The 17343-nt window shown below is 35.4% G+C and overlaps 1 long non-coding RNA gene across 1 annotated transcript in view; it reads left to right on the forward strand.

The window, feature by feature from the left end:
- Positions 1–17343, forward strand: part of LOC149537878 (uncharacterized) — a 63565-nt gene that overhangs the window by 1240 nt on the left and 44982 nt on the right. The gene's annotated exons all lie outside the window — the stretch shown is intronic.

The following is a 17343-nucleotide window of genomic DNA, read 5'->3' on the forward strand; positions in this document are numbered from 1 at the left end:
TGGAATTTAGTGAGAGGCTTAATTCAACAAACCTCTGTTACTGTTTCAGGTTATTTAACTTAAAAAATAGGAGGTTTTAGATACACGGATGAGCATTAAGAGCTTTGAATCTAGAAAATCCCAGGATTATTAATCCATCAACATATTTTAACTGAAAATCAGACTCAATAAAAGATATTCATTTTATGATGCACAATAGAGAACAGTCTTCCTAGGCTACATAAACTTTAATAATAGAGTTCCAAGGTAAATGAATGCCATGATTAAATATTTCACAGAAAAAAATGAAAAGGTCTTACTGTTGTGCAGAAGATTTGACATCAGAGCAAATTTGCAATCAATATGTTCAACTACCCATGTATAGAACAAAGCAAAGAACAACCATTCTTCTTGACCAAGTGCAAAGTAATGAAATATGAAACATGCAAACACCAAATTGCTTGGGTTCCAAACTGTCTCAGCAAAGAAAGATAACCAACAAAGGGTCATCACTAAAACCCCTAACCATCAGCAGCTGCAATCTTCATCTCAAAATGGCTTGTTCTAAAACCAATTTAATGTGATGTTGCAAAGCCAATACCGAGGATAACCAAGTCCTCAAACAACTCTAGGAACAATAAAAAGGACCAAATAACATACAATAACATACTCATGTTGAAAAAACATAGGAAAACCTAGAGTAAGTTGGACTGGTGATGTAGAGATAAAGTTTGGCTTGATAGCAATAACATCTATGACACCTTCATTTGCCTAATTTGGAAAGATTTCTCTACTTCATTCATTGTATCCTCTATAATCTTTTTTTTTTTTTTTTTGATTAGACTGCAAGAATCGGGTGCAGCATGGCCCCCCCTATAAACTGCAGTGCGCCGGGTAAATTTTTTAACGTGACCGGTAGTGCTAGCGCGACATGCCCACCGGTACCATGGGAACGAGGGAGACTAGAACCCGTGACCAACCCCCTGCAACAGGGAAGATTTAGCCAACCGAGCTAGGGCCCTCGCCCTCCTCTATAATCTATTTACCCAGAATATTTAGTTGTAGTTTCCCACATGTAGTGAACTGGAATATATTATCTATGTTTTTGTCTGAAGTTAAATGTTTGTTAGCATGGAATTGGGGGCATGAACGATGAGAATCCATACCATTGTTGGGTAGAAGCTATTTATTCCCCATTGATTTACTATATGGCTTTCTGTCATTACTATCAGCAAACAGGGTAGTGCTTGCCCTACATTTCACCATCAATCTCCTATGAGATGAAGCTGCCACTCTTGATATCATGAAACCTTATAATGTCACCCATGAGTTTGATCATGCACCAAAAATGAATCAAGCCTTTTACAAGTATCTATCAGGACAATCAAATGCAATGCAGACTCATATTGCATGTAAACAAGATTACATGCATGGATAATAAGACTAGACCACGTATTGACAAAGCAATTCCAAGAATTTCATTAGATTGGTAGTTTCTCAGCCTCACTAGTCAAGGGCAAATTACACTTGCCATTTCCCAAATCATCAACATGGCTCAGGCGGGTTTCAGTCCTCAGTTAGTCTTTGCATATTTGATGTTTTATGGTAATGGTTGATATGATGTCTTTGTTATTATTAGCCAATTGAGATGAGAAATAATGGAAGTTTTCATTGATTGCATATTTCTTTTTGATTTCAATATGACATGTTATCAACTTTCAACAAGGAATGCTCTGTGTCAGATTATTTCTTTGTTCTTGGCATTTACTTGTGTTGGTCCAGCAACAACGGCAACAAAAATCAGGTTCTTATTGCTTACCCTTGTATTGTTGTGCATTGGTTTTATTTTATTTTTGTCCATGGATTTTATTAAAAACTCTTAAAATACACTTAGTAAGTGTAGTTTTTCTAAATAAATTTGAGAAATATTGCACAAGTGAGTTTGTGAAGCCTGGGACAAAGGGCATGTAATTACATGATAAGTAGACTTAGAATTGCTAGAATAAATGAATGAGGAAGTGATACATTTTGTTGGATTTCACCCATATCAACTAGATCTTGTTAGACCACCAGATTTGTCTTGTATGGTCTAGATTTTTCAATTCTTGTAAAAATTTTACCCATTTTTGCTGGATAGATTTCTGAAACGTTTTACCTCCACATTGAATTGAATTTTTTGCACTTGGCAACTATTTACAAACCACAAACATTTGGAGATGTAGGGGATATTGATATAAAGAGTCCAATTTGAAATATGGGATGGGAGTAAATGAATACTGGTAACTGAATAATGATATTAGCTTCATTTATAGTGTGGAAGATAGATAAATATAATAACCAGACATTATTTATTGCTAAACAATGGAGTCTTAATGAATATTAGGGTCAAAAGGCATGAAAGTATGTGATATATAATCTTCCTACATCTCATTTTTTGAATAAAACAATAGTTTGATAGATAAATATAATAACTGCTTGGATTCTTCATGAATATTAGGGTGAAAAGGCATGAAAGTATGTGAACATTTATATAATCCTCCTACATTTCATTTTTGTTATAAAATAATAGTTTGGAACTTGTCATCCATTTTTCAACAATTGACTTTCTTTTATCTTCATTTGTTTAGATGGTATAAAGTTCCATAGACTATTTGAGACCATTTAATAGAGGAATTACCAGAATCCTTACAATAGCATAACAAAGACATGAAAGTTTGACATGGAAAAAGCATATTTTAATTGGAACTATAGATATAGTACAAATTGGGGAACATTTCAAATAGCATTCCTAATTTTATACACGAGAACACAAGTTTAGGGGTACATAGAATATAGGATAACTCTTCGTATGAAATTTTGGGGTTGCAACCTATGACTAGATGCAAGGCTTGAAAAACTATTAGCCCTTGTAAGGGTGAAAATTCCTCACCAGTATCAAGATTAATATATTGCAAAACATGATGTAACATGCAAATCATGAAATAACCTATAAATCATGATTCACACTTTATAGTGATTAAGCCACCTTGTTGGCATATAAGTTGTCACCCCAACTCTAATGTCCCCAATTAGGCTATGCTTGATTTTCGCCTAAAGTAACAACACCACAACATAATTTGTTTACAACTAGCATTCTACGATTATTTATATAATATCTATTTAACTTTTAAAATAAATAAGCAATCTAAGGCATAAACAATCACCTATAGAAGTGGAATAAGTATAAAACTTGGCACACTTCTTACCATACTCTTTTAAGCATAAAACATTCAAAATTTTGAGAATTTTGGCTGCTGAAATCATAAAGTAAGCCCCTGCCTTTATTTGATGCCCTAAACCACAAAAGCAGGCCTAAAAATCACCAGACTAAGTGTAAGGTCCTCAAATAATTTTTTTGGTCTTATTTTTGTCCTTTGGTCAGAGTCTAGAACTTCACAAGGTGAAGGGATTTCTATAGATTGCTTCTGTTCAAATCAAGGTTGCTGTCCTGTAAATCACAACATGACAGTTTTGTGGAAAAATGAACAAAACAGAATAAAATACACCCCAAACTTGACACACTTTATTGTCGTAATACATCTATACATGCACAATTCTTACAAATTAATTAAAAAAGGTTATTTTTTTATTCTAATCTCATCAAAATCCTCTCCTCAATTAACTCATTTGACCCTAAAGAAGCTCGACAACATGATAGAAAGGGAAAAGCTAACTATCACTTCCACATGCCTATCTAACTCCATTTCAACCTTATTTGCATGATGAAAAGGCTTTATGGCCTTATTTAGTTTATAACCATTCAAAACTGAGTTTTGCAACTTGTTTACAAGTCCTTAGTTGCCTCTTCCATGACATTTACACAAATTTGAAATTTGAACTACATACAAATGGAATGAAAACAAACTTAAAACATATCTAGGATCCTAGTCCTTATCAAAATGTTATTACCTATCTCCTAGCTAGTAATAATGCTCTTGCACATACTACCAAGGAGCAAAAAGGGCTTCCATCATTTTTTGTTATTGTGCTTTAGTTCTTCCTCACCTAGACTTAGTTTGATTATTTTACTTGCAGCTATCCATGTGGAATCTTCAGCTGATTAATTCCTCCATTTGATAAAAAATTAGAAGTACCCCTCTCTTGTTTTCTTGATTACTTGCTAGTCCAAGATTGCCTTCGGTTGCTCTTTGGGCAATTGATGCTCAAGTCAGTTATCTATTTTCACCCATTTCAAGAATTTAGACTGTTTACCTTCACCTTTGTAAGGGTAAAGATCAATGGCATTGAAGTTAGGATGAATTACAAAGCCTTTTGGAAGTTCTATCTCAATGCATTGCTAAGAAACCTCCTTAGAACCTTAGAGGGAACAATTTTTTTCCTTTTGAAGACCTTTCCTTAATGAGATGACCAAAAAAAAGATCACCAATATTAAAAATGACCGTTTTCCTCTTTTCATCAGCTCTCATCTTGTACCTGATTTTATTCTCTTCAAACTTGTTTTTCTCTTGTTCATTCATTGTATGCAAATTTTGACCATTAGTCTAAGGATGGGAAGATGAATTGAAACTTAAATTACTGCCCAACCTATTCCTTAGGTCCTCCAATAGTGTGACAAATTTAATGCCACAATTAGAGAAAATGCCCCAAGTTCATTTAGTCCAACTCTCTCCTTCAAGAACAAATTGGCATTGTTGATAGCATCACTTGTGTTTGTATATGATATAAATGATCCATCTTAGAGTATCTATCAGCTACCACAAAGATTGAATGATGCCCTTTCTAAGTTTTTAAAGGTCAAGTACTAAGTCCATACTTATTGAATCTCATAGCATGTTGGGTATCTACAATGATTAATACAATCCTGCATTTTGTTGCTCCCATTGCAATGTTGATGCATTTTACACCTCTCTACAAATATTTGGTTATCATTATGCATACCTAACCAATAATAGTGTGCAATCAAATGAGCGTCTTGTTTTGCTCAAAATGCATTGCCAAGCTGTCACTATGTTTCTCCTTCAAAAAGTTCTCTCATGTTCATCTTAGAGTGCAAAGCTGGCTGCCCTTGAATAATAAATCCTCTTGTATCATCCAAGGACTTCTATCTTGGTTAAAAGGATTCATGCAAGCTTCATATGCCACTATGAAGTCTACATTTTCCTTGTACATTTACCTATGTCATCAAATCCCAATATGCTTTGTTGAGACTCCTAGACAATACAATCAAGCTCCTACTCTAAGAATTTGCAATTTTGTTAGGTTAACCACTCTTATGCTCTAACAAAAATAAATATTTTAAAAAATTCAATCGATTTGACATGTCTTTGGCTCAACTTATGTTGACTACTTGTAAGCTGTTAAGTTCTTTCAAGTTTTCTTCTTTTTTACTGTTGTTCCCTTTCAACACTGTCCCCTAACTATAACTGATTTATCTTCGCAACTCTAACAAAAATAAATATTTTAAATAATTCAATCGATTTGACATGTCTTTGGCTCAACTTATGTTGACTACTTGTAAGCTGTTAAGTTCTTTCAAAATTTCTTCTTTTTTACCGTTGTTCCCTTTCAACATTGTCCCCTAACTATAACTGATTTATCTTCGCAGAACTATACCTTAGTTCTTCTACATTGCAATCCTTTGGACTGTCCAACTATCATTTTCACCTTTCTACTTGGCATTGATGGTCTTGAAAGTGTTTACTATTCTTTTTCCTTCTTCATGCTTTCAAGGGAACTATCACTGTGCATTGCAGGACTCTTTAAACTTCATTCACAGGTTTGTCTTAGTTCATTTCAATGTGTATTCAAAAGCTACCAATATCATTCATTACCCATCTAAATCAAAAGTTTTGGAACTTTCCCATATCTCTTTGGTCATCCCTTTTAGCTAAAAAATGAGACAAAGCACTAGCATAGGACTGCTCTCTTTTTACCTCTCAAACTATTACTCATCTTTTAATTACCATAATTATCCTCTTACATTTTGACCAATTTCTATATTGACCATCATACATGGTTTGAATGGTTACTCTAAATCTTGTTATTTACTGATTTTGGCTGCCTTTAGATGGTAAGCTCAAAATATTTGGAACTTTACCATATCTTTTTTGGTCATCTCATTTAGCTATTATGAATAGACAAAGCACTAGCATAGGTCTGCTCCCCTTTTACCTCTTAAGCTATTACTCATCTTGTAATTACCATAAGTATCCTCTTGCATTTTGACTAATCTCTATACTAACTATCATAAATGGTTTGAATGGTGCCTCTAAATCTTGTTACATTTTGTCTTCCTTTAGCTAGTAAATTATTGTCATGTGTTTGTCTCTTGTACGAGCTTATGATTATCAATTGCATGAAGATTATAAAATCCTCTATTTTGGTTGTCTTCCTGTCATGAATGCCATGACTATAGGGATACAATGTCATAACCATATAAAACCATAGTCAGTCAAAATATGTATTCCACTGCCAATGCTTCAAGCTTAGTATATCATCCTCTCCTCTTCACTGTCACATTCTTCCTCTTCATTATCTTACGTTGTTTGTATGGCCAGCAATATTCAGAACATGATTACACAATTTATTTGATACTTTCTTTTGGTTTTCTTTCATTCTTAATTCCAGAATTCTCAAGTGATACCACAACTGTAAGAGATGCATCTTCTCTTGTTAGTATCTCCCTTGTATTTTCCAATTTTACATGGCCAAATCCAATGGTAGAGCCTTGAATTTGGATCACTCCAACAATTTGATTATAACTGGTCTTATAAACTAAACTGACACCTCCTAAAAATTATGCTCTAACCCATACAGATTTTGCTTCTTGTCCATATGAAATAACCACCTTGAAATTCATGTCTTTTTAATACTATTTTGCTACCTCCATGGGTCTTTCTATCTGCTTTTGTAATTAAACTTGTCATCAAATGTTTTAAGATGCTCTGTCCATTGACATGGAAGCATCATCACTGTCACTTCATCTAACCATCATCTTAAATGTTAATTACCACTTTGATTCAGGCTATTATGATTTCTTTTTCTTTGTAATCCATAAGAGCTTCTCATAGTGGAGTACCTCTCTATAGTCCTTTTGAACTATCCACTCTTGGCTAATATTATGTGCATCTTGATCTCTATTCATGCAATCTTAAACTCTAAAACCATTTGTTACTGTAGATATATGTCTTCTTCCTCACAAAAGATCCTAATCCAAACAAAAAGCTCCTTTGACCTTGTGAATCAAAGGCTATAATGTTGTTAATCTTTCAATCTACACTCTTAGAATGGTAGTGAGCTGAAACACCCTTCTTCTTTGAATGCATGTTAGGATCTCCCTCATGATGCTTAATATTAGAACATTCTGTAGCAAGTCAGCTTCCACTTGGATGGATCCCAAATTGATATTGTACATTTTTTATGAAAGAATCTTCACAAATTTAGCATTGAATAGATGCAATTTCTGCTATCCCCGACTCCTTGGCTTCCAAATTTGCCTTCGATTTTTCAGTTTTGTCTCAAGACAATTTTGACAAACATGGCATATGAGGTCTGATATTGCTTCAAAGTTTTTTTAGATGTTTTGGATACTTTTTTTGAAGAACAAATGCCAGTATAATTCAGGAAAAATTAAAGTACAATGCAACATAATATGAACAGCCAACTAACTTAAGGAAAGACCATTGTATTGCAAGTATTTAGGATTAAAACCAATTTTTATAGTTTTAATAATAGTCATGAATTAGATTGATACAAACTAATGACTATGGCATAGATCTTTATCATACCCTTATTGCAAGCTGATGTAACCAAAATAGATGCCAACTTGTGCCAATAACCTTAATGCGAAAATCAATATAATTTGAAAATGCACCTAAATGCTAGCCATCCCAAGCTTAAAAAATAAAATAAAATCAAAGACTTCTTAGAAAAATCTGAAACCCCCTTTGAAGAGCATCATAATGACCCTAGAAGCTAATCAGCCTATTAAAAAAATGTCCAAAAATACTAGAGAATGCAACCTGTTCCGAAGTGATTGAAAAAATCCTTAAAAGTCTTCTATAACTGAAATCCTCAGCCAGAAAAGAGTAATACCAAGAAAATATTTTCTCTATAATCACCTTTCCATGAGGTGGACATTTTTTTAGATCAGGAATCTGATATAGCACCCCCTATAAATTGGAGTGCATTGGGTAAGCTTTTTAATGTGACTGGTAATGCTAACATGGCATATTCTCTAGTATCACATGGGTTGGGGGGAGACTAGACCTCGTGCTTTAGAAAAATGTCTTGCCAATCAAGCCATGCCCCTAACCCACAAGAGGTGGATTTCAAATCCCATTAGATTATTTTTAATAAGTGGGCCGCCAAAATCTAGAAAATAATATTTTTAATAATATATTTTTTCACTTGATTTTCTCCAAATAAAATCATTTAAATAATTCATTTGATTATTTTGTATTTTAAGTCATTTTATTTTCTATAATACCATTTAATAACAAAATGTGACTTTATCTTATAACATTACTTTAGGAGCTATCTTTTGAACATGTTAATAAGAGGACCAATTTTTTAAAATTTTTTTTTTAATAAGAGTAAAACACAATTCCTACAATACTAAGGAGGCCTTGGCTATTGTTAGACCATTGGATGTCACTGTTGTGAATTTGGCGCACTTTAATTTAAAGAATCAAAATGGGGCTTAGAAGAATGCGTTTATAGGTTAGCCTAGTGGTGTCTTGGATTTTATATATCCTTAGGTATCAATTTACCGGATCGGATTATGGATAACATTGCTATCTCCTTGCATTTATCTTTGGTCAAAAGACTCCTTCCTTTTAGGCCAACCATTAATCTGATGAGAAGATGGATGAATTCCAGATGGAATCTTAAAGGGAATGTTGGAGTCTCAACAATGTCTGGGGGATTATAAAGAAGATCTCACTCATGTCATCTTGAGTTCTTGGAGCAACGGTAAGCACTCTCTAGCCCTATCAAAGTGGAAATTGTGCTTTAAGCCTAATGGTTAACTTAATTGATTGGATCTGGTCTAGGTGTGGCTGCCTAGTCTATAGTTAGAATTTTGGCACGAGAGGCTGTTTAGATAGATTGGTAACTCCTTTAGACACTATGCCTTTGCCAAATTTGTCATGTTGTAGAAGTCTACATTGGTTTATGCACATTTTTGTGTTAATGTAGAACAAATCTCTCCCCAACTTTATTTATCTTAGATTGAAGTGGGCCAAATGATCGAAGCCATTATGTAGGGAAATTCTTCTTTATACTATCAGATGTGTACTAAACATGGTCATGTTGTCTTTGATTGTAGTAAAGTCCCACCTCTAAATAAAATAGAGTTAAAGGATAGTTAATACACCTATTATGGATAAGGAGAAGGATGTCCAAACTAGAATAGACACTTCAGGAGGGTGTAAGCTACAAGTTGTTAACCAAGATAAAATGAGGGAAAGGGCAGTGAGCTCTCTTGTGATGGTTCATGCTCAGATTGATGCCAATAATATTACCTGAATTTGGAAGGAATTATGTACATCATGAAAAATCCTAAAACTAAGGAGAAGGTTGGGTTGAAGGATTCCCGTTCCTATTGGGTCTAGGTGCCCTTGGAAGATGCCTTAGAGAGCTACAAACCACCCCTCCCAAAGATCATTGTTTCTACCCCTCACAGGGAAACTTGCATTGGCCCTTCGTTGTGGGCTACCTCCACTATTGATGATTTTGGCCACAAGGGTTACTAAATCTATTATATGCTGATAAGGTTGTGGCTATAATTCTACTATGACATCCCCTTCAAAGACATATAATGGAGAATAGAAAATTCCAAAGATGAAGACCAAAAATAACTAAGAAGATTGAAATGGGGACAAGTGGTAAACTTGGGGGGCCATTAGAGAGGTCACTAAGAACAAAAGAAATGGGAAGAAAAATTGCTAATGATAGGCAATTGACTCTAGAGGCGATCCAACAAAGAAAGAAATGAAGTTCATTTTTTGGAACTTGAGTACTTGAATAGCCCTCTAAAACAATTTTCCCTAAGTATAAAAGATCTCAAGGTGGATGCCTTGTTGAGTGGTGAAGATTGTGTGGAAAATTGCTAATGATAGGCAATTGACTCTAGAGGCAATCCAACAAAGAAAGAAATGAAGTTATTTTTTGGAACTTGAGTGCTTGAATAGCCCTCTAAAACAATTTTCCCTAAGTATAAAAGATCTCAAGGTGGATGACTTGTTGAGTGGTGAAGATTGTGTTCCAAAATTTTAAAGCTTTGTGGATGGATTATGGCTAGAAGTTGCTTTGTATTATAGTGAAGCTGATGGTGTTTTTGGAGGAAACACCACAATATCTAATCCTACTAGTTTGGATGGTGAGACCATTTTCTCACAACTTCATGGCTAATTTTTTAAAAATGAATAGATTTTCTTGGTATGTGTCTAAAATCTATGCCCCGAATTCTTGAGGAGGTCATGTGCAAGTGTGGAAGGAAATCTCCTCCCTTATATTTGAGAATGGTGAAGCATCGTATATGGTGGCAGGAAACTTCAATTCCATATTGTAACCATTAGGGAAGTTGGTTGGGCTACATGACTATAATGAGAGAATGAAGGACTTGTCTGATTTTATTAGTAGGAATGATCTTTTTGACTTGGATATCCAAGTAATTATTTTACATGGTCTAATAATAGGAAAGCCAACACTTGATTCAAGTTCATGTTACCTAATTTCCTCTACCAACTCAATCAGGTAGAGCCTTTGTATTTCACGCCAATGAGGTACATTCCAATCTATTCTAAATCATTTTCTATGCAGTAATTTGAATTATTATTTGCAAGACTGACTATTGCATTCTATCAAGGAAATAATACAATGAGATAGAGCATATATTGAAGATTTTTTTCTAAAAGTGTAATTTGCTTTATTGGTCAATATATAAATTTTTGTTCATAGAAGCTGTGAAACTAGCTAGAAATGAATTCATCATTTTGAATTCAAAATATACATACACATGTGTAATAGGCTAATGTTTAGTTGGTACTCTTGTAGGTCTGCATCCTCACTTCTTTGGTACTTTGTATCATGAAAGTAAACAACACAAAATGATTAGATTCAATGGATTTAAGCAATGACCGGTCCTGCTTCACAAATATACCCCACACGTGCATCCATACTTCAAAATCAAAATGCAGATTTATTTCTAACATGTTTGCTTCTTGTGTAGTTACAAGTGTTTATCAACAACATGTGAATGCAAATGTGGCTCCCACAAGGGTTTGAGCCTAGCATGCTATTGAGAGACAAGTGCAGTTGAAGAGTTCAAGGAAGAAGGGTAATAAAAATTAAAGGGACATGCAATCACAATACATGCTTATGTTGTACTGCAGTGCAAGATAATGCAAGTAATAAAAAAACAATTTAAGGGACAAATTCATTTAATTTGAAAACTTAATGTTTGACAAGTTCAAAGTCCCATGCAATTAGTATAATCAGCATTCATTTGATCGATGGTAAGAACTAGCAAGAACATGAGGTACAATGTAAGCAATAAAAAGACAATAAGTTTTAGAGGACTTGCTGTTACAAAAGAGATTTTTGCCAAGATGCTACAGAAGACAGGTTTATTACAGTCATGAAAGTGACTATATCAAAGAGCAATCACAAATTTTGTGCCAAGGTTTTATATAAAAGCATGCTATGGGAGCCCAGGATGAAGCCACAGAAGGATGCCAATGTAATCAGAGATGCAATCAGCACTAATGTTTTTTCATAATCATAACACAGTGTTATTACAAAGCAAAATCAATATCATCAAAGGATTCTCATGTATAAAGAAGGGACAAGTACAATGTTGCTGAAGAAACACAAGATAATTGCATTTTAAGATTGTATTGACGAAGGGTGTTAAGGATAATATTGTTGAAGTATGACTTATGAGCCACTTTTATGCCTTTTTGAAGTCATTTGAAGGGCTCAAAAAGGGCTTCTAGATAAAAGAACATAAGTATGAGTTGAAGGCTTATTTGTAGGGAGTTCTTTTTCAGTTTGGCTTCTTGTTTCGGTAACTCATTTTGAGTTCTTGGTAGAGGAAAAGTGTTCTTTGCAGGTTGGAAGTTGTGTTGAATCAGTCTTAAACTATGAGGAAGTTTTCCTCCTTTTAAGGACTGTTATTTTAGCCTTCTTACAAATTGTTGATGCAAGGATTATCTGTTACATAGTTTTTTAGGGAAGCTTTTTTGTTATTGATTCTATTATGTCCCATGAGATCATCCACTCTCTGGACCACAAAAAACTCCCCGAAACATCACACAAGTTAGATATCTCTAAAACTTATGATAAAGTCGATTGGGCTTTTCTCTACAAGGTGCTGGAAACCATTGTGTTCAATCAAAAATTCATCTCCATTATCAAAGAGTGTGGAAACTGTCAGATTTATGGTCATTGTGTTCAATCAGAAATTCATCTCCCTTATCCCCTTACCTCTTCATTCTGGTTGCTTATGTCCTTGGTTGCAACATGACCCACTTGGCCAATATTGGAGCTATCAAGGGAATCAAACCTACTTCCACTTTCCCCTAGGAAGTTATTCAACAATTCATTGATGATACTTTCTTCTTTGGAGCCTCCTCCTTTTTTGAAGCTAGAGAATGGAAAACTCTTCTTTTTAACTACGCCACTGCCTTAGGTCAGTTCATTAACTATCAGAAAAGCATAACTTTCTTGTTTAACATTGACCTTAAACTACAGGGAAAGATTATTGATATCTTGGATTGCCAAGCGGCTACCCTCCTCTCGACATATTTGGGTCTCCCCCTAACGGTTAAAGAGGTTCAGGGGGACTTCTAGAATTCTATCCTTGAAAGGACCCAAAAGAAGCTAACAGGCTGGAAGAGTAAGCTGCTCAGCAATGCTAGCAAGCTTTAGTTAGTTTCTGCTACGCTTCAAGGCATCCCATTTATTTCTTATCTATCTTAAAAATCTCAAGAGCTATGGATGAGAAGCTGGAGAAAATTCAAAGAGATTTCCGTCGGTCGGGTGGAGAAGATTATAAGAGATTATTGTAGGTTAATTAGGACTAGGTTTGTCTGCCTAAGGAGGGGGGTTTGGGTCTATGCAAGTATGCAACTTAAACCATGCTCTTCTGTCCAAGGTTGGCTAGAACCTTCTAACTAAGAGAGCTAGTTGGCATAAAATTATGAAGGCAAAGTATTTGGACCGAGATAATTATTGTAAAATTCTAGTAGAAAATGGGCACCCCCAGGATTCTAAAATATGGAATAACATTATTAAAAGTTGGAGTATTCTGGAGAAAGGTATCCATTGGCAACCGATTTTGGGAGGATGCTTGGCTCCAAAATTATCCTCTCATTAACAGTCAATTTTCCCCAATTTATATTATCGTCCTTCTCTTGATTGATTTGCTAGTGGGTAGTTACATTTCCAATGGTAAGCAGATTGGGCTCAAAGACTTGGTGGGTGACAACCAAGGCATGAAATTACTTGCTGCTGAGCTAGATACCCTTCTTTTGGATTATAGGATTCCCTTTGTTGGCAGCTCGGATAGGGTGCTCCGGGGACTTAATCAAAATGAAAACTTCTTTGGAAAATTTGCTTACAACTTGCTTACCAATGGTGTTATTGATATTGCCTATTGGGGAAAGGTGTGGAGCCACCAACTTCTACCTAAAGTTAATTTTTCTAGTGGCTTGTCCTACAGGGGAAAATTCTCATCTTTGACAATCTTGTCAAATGGGGATTTAGCTTGGCTAATAGATGTTGCTCATGTTTGCAGGCTAAAGAAAGTATCAATCAACTTTTTCTCCATTGTGACTCTCCTAAAGCTATTTGGGGCCATGTTCAAGATAGCTTGAACATATTGTGGGCACTCAGTTCTTCTATCCAACAATTCTTTTTAGATTGGAAGTTCCCCTTTTAAATCCCAGCCTCCACCTACTTTGATAGCAAATCTCACTGCACATTTGTTGGTACATATGAAAGGAAAGAAAGCATGGGATTTTTTAGAGACACTGCTCTTTCCCTTGATATTGTTTTCAAAAAGGGTTTCTCTCTCATAAGGGAAATTTTTTTGGCTTCTCGAAGGAAGACTCCCTATTTCCCCCCTATGGTTGAGGAGCTTCAGATTGCTATGGATCGAAGGATTGAAAAGAATTTTTCTCTATTTGTTGATTCCAAAGCCAAGGCTAGAAAGGCTAGTAAGTGTCCCCTCGACAGTTCCTTAGTGTTTGAAGCTGAATTTAGATGGTGCTATAGAAGGGGGTTTGCAGGATGAAGGAGGTGTTTTGAGAAATTTGGATTGGAAACTTTAGGGTGCCTTTGCAGTCTCCTTAGAGAGCATATTGTTAACTAGGTTGAAGGGATGTCTTTTTTATGGGGTTTAAGGGTGGCTAATGACTTGGGCCATACTAGGCTAGAAATTGAAGGGGACTCAAAAAGTCATTATAGATGGTGGCAAGGATGATATAAATGCGGTATGGAAAGTGGATCTGATCCTTGGTAACATTCATAACTTTTTGAATAGATTCTAGGTTGTCTTGGTTGAACACATCTATAGGGAAGGCAAATCTTTTGCAAACTCAATTGTTGTTATTGGCCTCCAATTGGATAACTTCAAAGTTTGGCATAATGCCATTCAACTACCCCGAACAACCCAACTTCTCATTAACTTGGAGGTGGGAGTATCCTCAAGCAATAACCATGAATGCTAACTCCTATAGATTTGATATTTTGGCTAAGGAAATTAGTGGGTTTACTTGCCTGGGCACCAATTTTTTGAATTTTCAAAATTCTCTTTATATTACCCCCAAGGATGATTAAGTGCCCCGTATGCTTAGCTGGCTCCTCCAACTCATTGTTTATTACTGTTTGCACAATTTCTTTGTGATCTGTTTGTGGAATATGACACAAGACTTGATGGGACCCACGACTTGCCTCTTTATCATGCCTAAAGGTGAAAGATTGACATTTTGAGAAATGTGGCATTTATTTCGATTTCTCGAAGTTGAACATTTTTTGGAAACATGGAGATTTATCGTACAAGATTACCCTCATTTTGAAGGGATATTGTATCATGAAAAGAGAAATTGGGCACGATCGTTTGTGCGATTATAGGCTTCACACATGAACAATATTAATTGTCAAGGATTCCGGCAGATTCCCATTAATAGGAATTATCTCTGATGTGATGTGAGCCATCACTATTATTACTTCCTTCTCATGATTATTCTTTGTTTATCATTTGTGTCCATTTTAATACTTGGGTTTTTTCTGGGTTTATTGTCTTCTTAAAAATTTGCATTTCGGCTCTTGATTACTCTATAAGTTCATCCTGTTCTACTAATATGGTTGGGGATAGATACCATATTGAGCTTGATAGAATTGAAGAGGAATTCAAGAATGACCCAATTGTCATGTATATTTGCAAGGATGGTGGCATTCTATCTTTAATGGAAAGTATGATGGGTCATGAGGAGAATGTGTCGGTCCAATTTGTTAAGTCTTGGAAAGATAGAAAGGTTACGGTGAGAGGGTTTACTTGTGAGATCAAGGGCGAGGTTACAGCCCAGGCTACGAGCCTTGATATTATTGGGTGTAAGTGGAAGAAGACCAACAAGTCTCCAGATGTGGTGGGTCTGGACCAAGTTTTCATTATTTTTAAGGAAAAGCTCATTAAGAAGCATGGTGGCTACAACATGGAGTACCTCCCAGACATATGACTAAAATTTTGTAAAATCATCATCAAGTATTTCACTTTGGAAAGAAGGTATGGGGTTTACTGCTAATATCACCTCCCTTTCTTCAACCATAATAATAACAAGGATCTTATTTCCATTTTGTTCTTCTTATTGCACTCTTTGGAAAATTCTATGTATCTTTGGAAGCCATTAACCTTGGGAAAAAGATGGTTATTCTCCACCAATGTTTAATTTTTCATCTATTCCAGTTTCATCGCACTGTTTTCCCTCCTCCCAACCCTAATGTGCCTCTCATTTCTAACCATACCATTATTACTCCCTTGGCCTCTAGTCAAGCTACTCACTCCAGCCTGATCTCCTCACCTAATTGTTTGGAAACCTTGGGTGTTAAAAGAAAAAGGGAAGAGCTGGAAAACCTTGTGGGGGTTCAGGGAAAAATCCAAGAAGAGCACCATCAACATTGTTGACAGTGATGAAGAGATTGTTTTCCATACCCGTTGCTCGTCCAAGATTGCTAAAGAAAAGTGGAAGCAAGCTATAAGGACTTTGTCTATTGAGGATTCCTCTGAGGACACTACTGCTAAAGAAACCTTGAATCTTACTCCAGTGATTCCTCTTCTAAGGATACCAAAACCCTTGAAAATGCCCCTCTTCGGCTCACAAACCGTCCAATCTCTTTTTCGTCCCCTATCCCCCACTTTACCTTAGTTTTCCATCCCCAATTCTTCCTTGCCCTTCCCTGTTAATGTTTTCTTGGCAGGTGAGAATGTTGATGCTAGAAGTCACACTGGCAATGTGCTCGACTCTCTTAGAACCCAAGTGGACCATCTTGAAAAGATGGTGGATCAGCTGAAAGATGAGATAGGTGGTCTGAACAAAAGATTCAGAGATATCAATAAGTTCACCCTGGAAGTCATGCACGCTAGTGCCACCACCTTATGAACTCTACAGGACAAGATCGCTAGTGTGGATGCTACTTAGGAAAAAGAGGTTAAGTAGCTTTTTCAGTTCCTTAATGAAGAGTGGGCTGGCATTTTGCTGTCCAAGAGGCTTGGTGGTAGCTAGTTTGTTTCAGTATGGTGGTTCTTTTTTTATTTCATAGCCTGTAAGGCTTTGATACTCTTAATATTTTATACATGTTCAAAAACTCTAGCCTTGTGTAGCTTAATAATTTAGTCTAGTATAATATGATGAACTCTCATAGTTTATTTAACTTTCTATTAATTGATCATACTAGAACTCTGATGCTTAAATCTTTTCTTAAGGTAGTCCTTGATAGAGGAAAGTTATTGTGGGGCTCCTTATTTATCCATTCTTTGGGTGTTGTTTATCCTTTGTTAATGTGCATCCAAAGTGTTGCTTGTACCATAGGCTAGGACCCTCTTCCTATTGCTTTTATAAAAAAAACTATAATAAAGTGGAAAATAGTGTGAGAGCATTCTGATTTATCCCAAGTTGTCACGTTATTTAGACTATTTATAAATTAAATATTTATGATAGTTCAAAAAGTATGGTATTTTTTTTAAACCATTAGAGGTTGAAGCCAAGATTAATTATTATTATGTGTTGTGATTAATTATTATTATTTATTAAGCTTGAGTAGACTTGATCCCTAGACCTCCTAAATAAGAGGCTCACAGTT

Source organism: Cupressus sempervirens, chromosome 9, assembly GCF_028749045.1.
Source record: "Cupressus sempervirens isolate cs-2001-9-10 chromosome 9, ASM2874904v1, whole genome shotgun sequence".
Lineage (NCBI taxonomy): Eukaryota > Viridiplantae > Streptophyta > Pinopsida > Cupressales > Cupressaceae > Cupressus > Cupressus sempervirens.